The following is a 5,026-nucleotide window of genomic DNA, read 5'->3' as shown; positions in this document are numbered from 1 at the left end:
CCAAGCTTTTGAGAGACTCTCTTCTTCAATTTGCACAAAATTATATATATATATATATATATATATATATATATATATATATCCCTTAAAGCAGCTTGTTTCTTATGACCAGGGAAATATTTAGCAGAGAAGTAATAAATCGTATCCTGGGGACTACGCACACAACTAGGATCAAGAGAATTAAACCATATCTTAGCATCACCCTTTAATGAGAACGGAAATATTTTAAGGATATAAAAGTAACGAGTTCTCTCATCAGTAGTGAACAGGGCGGCTATATCATTTAATTTAGTAAGATGTGCCACAACAGTTTCAGATTCATAGCCATGAAAAGGATCAGATTCAACCAAAGTAATTATATCAGGATCAACAGAGAATTCATAATCCTTATCGGTAACACAGATAGGTGAAGTAGCAAAAGCAGGGTCAGGTTTCATTCTAGCATTTAGAGATTGCTTGTTCCATTTAGCTAATAACCTCTTAAGTTCGTATCTATCTTTGCAAGCTAAAATAGCTAAAGAAGCTTCTTTATCAAAAATATAACCCTCAGGAATAATAGGCAAGTCTTCATCATCAATTTCATCAGTATTATCAGATTCAATATTTTTAATCTCTCTAGCCCTAGCAAGTTGTTCATCAAGAAATTCACTAAGTGGCACAGTAGTATCAAGCATAGAAGTAGTTTCATCATAAGTATCATGTATATCAGAAGTGGCATCATCAATAACATGCGACATATCAGAACGAATAGCAGAAGCAGGTTTAGGTGTCGCAAGCTTACTTAAAACAGAAGGTGAATCAAGTGCATAGCTAGATGGCAGTTCCTTACCTCCCCTCGTAGTTGAGGGATAAATCTTGGTTCTTGGATCTTTCAAATTATTCATAATGATAAGTAGATATAAATCCCAAGTGACTCAAAGAATAGAGCTATGCTCCCCGGCAACGGCGCCAGAAAATAGTCTTGACAACCCACAAGTATAGGGGATCGCAACAGTTTTCGAGGGTAAAGTATTCAACCCAAATTTATTGATTCAACACAAGGGGAGCCAAAGAATATTCTCAAGTATTAGCAGCTGAGTTGTCAATTCAACCACACCTGGAAACTTAGTATCTGCAGCAAAGTATTTAGTAGCAAAGTAATATGATAGTAGTGGTAACAATAGCAAAATGTAACAGTAGTAAAAGTAATGTTTTTGGTATTTTGTAGTGATGATAGCAATAGCAACGGAAAAGTAAATAAGCGAAGAACAATATATGGAAAGCTCGTAGGCAATGGGTCGGTGATGGAGAATTATGCCGGATGTGGTTCATCATGTAACAATCACAACCTAGGGTGACACAGAACTAGCTCCAGTTCATCCATGTAACGTAGGCATGTATTCCGAATATAGTCATACGTGCTTATGGAAAAGAACTTGCATGAAATCTTTTGTCCTACCCTCCCATGGCAACGGGGTCCTTACGGAAACTAAGGGATATTAAGGCCTCCTTTTAATAGAGTACCGAAACAAAGCATTAACACATAGTGAATACATGAACTCCTCAAACTACGGTCATCACCGGTAAGTATCCCGATTATTGTCACTTCGGGGTTAACGGATCATAACACATAATAGGTGACTATAGACTTGCAAGATAGGATCAAGAACTCTCATATATTGATGAAGACATAATAGGTTCCGATATGAAATCATGGCACTCGGGCCCTAGTGACAAGCATTAAGCATAGAAAAGTCATAGCAACATCAATCTCAGAACATAGTGGATACTAGGGATCAAACCCTAACAAAACTAACTCGATTACATGATAGATCCCATCCAACCCATCACCATCCAGCAAGCCTACGATAGAATTACTCACGCACGGCGGTGAGCATCATGAAATTGGTGATGGAGGATGGTTGATGATGATGATGGCGACGGATTCCCCTCTCCGGAGCCCCAAACGGACTCCAGATCAGCCCTCCCGAGAGGTTTTAGGGCTTGGCGGCGGCTCCGTATCGTAAAACACGATGAATTCTTCTCTCTTATTTTTTTCTCCTCGAAACACAATATATAGAGTTGGAGTTGGAGTCGGAGGAGCTCCAGGGGGACCACGAGGTAGGGGGCGCGCCCTAGGGGGGCAGGCACGCCCCCATCCTCGTGGACAGGTGGTGGCCCCCCTGGCTTTCATATTTTGCAGGTATTTTTTATATTTTCCAAAAAGTTGCTCCGTGAAGTTTCAGGGTATTCCAAGAACGTTTGTTTCTGCACATAAATAACACCATGGTAATTCTGTTAAAAACAAAGTCAGTCCGGGTTAGTTCCATTCAAATCATGCAAGTTAGAGTCCAAAACAACGGCAAAAGTGTTTGGAAAAGTAGATACGACGGAGACGTATCATTAAGAAACCTATGGGAAGGATTGATGATGTTCTTATTGTTGCAAATAGGAATTATGTGCCCATAGATTTTATTGTGCTTGATATAGATTGCAATCCTACATGTCTTATTATTCTTGGTAGACGTTTCCTTAGAACGATTGGTGCAATTATTGATATGAAAGAAGGGAACATTAAATTTAAATTTCCATTAAGGAAGGGCATGGAACACTTTCCAAGAAAGAAAATTAAGTTTCCATATGAATCTATTATGAGGGCTACTTATGGATTTAATACCAAAGATGACAATACCTAGATCTATGTTTAATGCCTAGCTAGGGGCGTTAAACAATAACGCTTGTTGGGAGGCAACCTAATTTTGTTTTTGTTTTTGGTTCTGTTCTTCAATAAACACACATTTTTAACTCTGTAGTAATTGTGTTTTGGTGTTTCAATTAGTGTTTCAGCCAAGTAAGACCTTTGGGATACTTTGGTATATCGTTGATTTGATTTTGTTGAAAAACAGAAACTTTTGCGTCCAGTAACATAATTGTTTAAATTCACTAGAGTGTGGAAAAATTCTGAATGTTTACACAAGATTGATATATTAATTTTCTCTGTTTTCCTACTTTTTTAGAATTTTTGGAGTTACATCAGTATGACTAATATTCACATTACTACAGACTGTTCTGTTTTTGACAGATTATGTTGTCTATGTGTTGATTGCTTATTTTGATGAATCTATGGGTAGTATCGGGGCGTATGAACCATGGAGAAGTTTGAATATAGTAGATATTACACCAATATAAATTTAGAATGAGTTCACAATAGTACCTAAAGTGGTGATTTATTTTATTATACTAACAGATCTCATGAGTTTTCTATTGAGTTTTGTGTTGTGAAGTTTCCAAGTTTTGGGTAAATATTTAATGGACAATGAAATAAGGAGTGGCAAGAGCCTAAGCTTGTGGATTCCCAATGCACCTCAAGGTAATATTCAAGGACAACCAAGCATCTAATCTTGGGGATTCCCTGGATGGCATCCCCTCTTTCGTGTTCTTTCCATTGATAATTTACTTGAGGCTATATTTTTATTCACCACATGATATGTGTTTTCCTTGGAGCGTCTTGTATGATATGAGTCTTTGCTTTTTAGTTTGCCACAATCATCCTTGCTGTACACACCTTTTGAGAATGACACGCATGAATTGTGAATTTATTAGAATACTCTATGTGCTTCACTTATATCTTTTTAGAGCATGGTGGTGGCTTTATTTTATAGAAATTGTTGAACTCTTATGATTCACTTATATTATTTTGGCAGTCTCTAAACAGAATGTTAATTTGCTTAGGTTATGAATTTAGTCCTAATATGATGGGCATCCAAGAGGGATATAATAAAAACTTTCATATAAAGAGCATTGAATACTATGAGAAGTTTGATTCCTTATGATTGTTTTGAGATATAAAGATGGTGATATTAGAGTCATGCTAGTGAGTAATTGTGGATTGGTAGAAATACTTGTGTTAAAGTTTGTGATTCCCGTAGCATGCACGTATGGTGAATCGTTATGTGATGAAGTCGGAGTATGATTTATTCTTTGATTGTCTTCCTTATGAGTGGCAGTCGGGGACGAGCGATGGTCTTTTCCTACCAATCTATCCCCCTAGGAGCATGCGTGTAGTACTTTGTTTTGATAGCTAATAAATTTTTGCAATAAGTATGTGAGTTCTTTATGACTAATGTTGAGTCCATGGGTTATACACACTCTGACCCTTCCACCATTGCTAGCCTCTCTAGTACCGCACAATTTTTGCGGGTGCATTAAACCCACCATATACCTTCCTCAAAACAGCCACCATACCTACCTATTATGGCATTTCCATAGCCATTCCGGGATATATTTCCATGCAACTTCCACCGTTCCGTTTTATTATGACACGCACCATCATTGTCATATTGCTTTGCATGATCATGTAGTTGGCATAGTATTTGTGCAAGGCCACCGTTCATATTTTTTATACATGTCACTCTTGATCATTGCACATCCCAGTACACCGCTGGAGGCATTCATATAGAGTCATATTTTGTTCTAGCATCAATTTGTAATTCTTGAGTTGTAAGTAAATAGAAGTGTGATGATCATCATTATTAGAGCATTGTCCCATGTGAGGAAAGGATGATGGAAGCTATGATTCCCTCACAAGTTGTGATGAGTCTCCGGACTTTATAAAAGAAATAAAAGATGCCAAGGAAGCCCAAATAAAATAAAAGAGGCCAAAGAAGCCCAAACAAAAAAATTGAGAGAAAAGAGAGAAGGGACAATGTTACTATCCTTTTTCCACACTTGTGCTTCAAAGTAGCACCATGATCTTCATAATAGAGAGTCTGCTATTTTGTCACTTCCATATACTAGTGGGTATTTTTCATTATAGAACTTCGATTGTATATTCCAATGATGGGCTTCCTCAAATTGACCTAGGTCTTCGTAAGCAAGCAAGTTGGATGCACACCCACTTAGTTTCTTTTTGAGCTTTCATACACTCATAGCTCTAGTGCATCCGTTGCATGGCAATCCCTACTCACTCACATTGATATGTATTGATGGGCATCTCCATAGCTCGTTAATACGCCTAGTTGATGTGAGACTTTCTCCTTCTTCTTGT

This window comes from Triticum dicoccoides, chromosome 6A (genome assembly GCF_002162155.2).
Source record: "Triticum dicoccoides isolate Atlit2015 ecotype Zavitan chromosome 6A, WEW_v2.0, whole genome shotgun sequence".
Taxonomy (NCBI): Eukaryota; Viridiplantae; Streptophyta; class Magnoliopsida; order Poales; family Poaceae; genus Triticum; species Triticum dicoccoides.
This window is presented reverse-complemented; position numbering follows the sequence as displayed.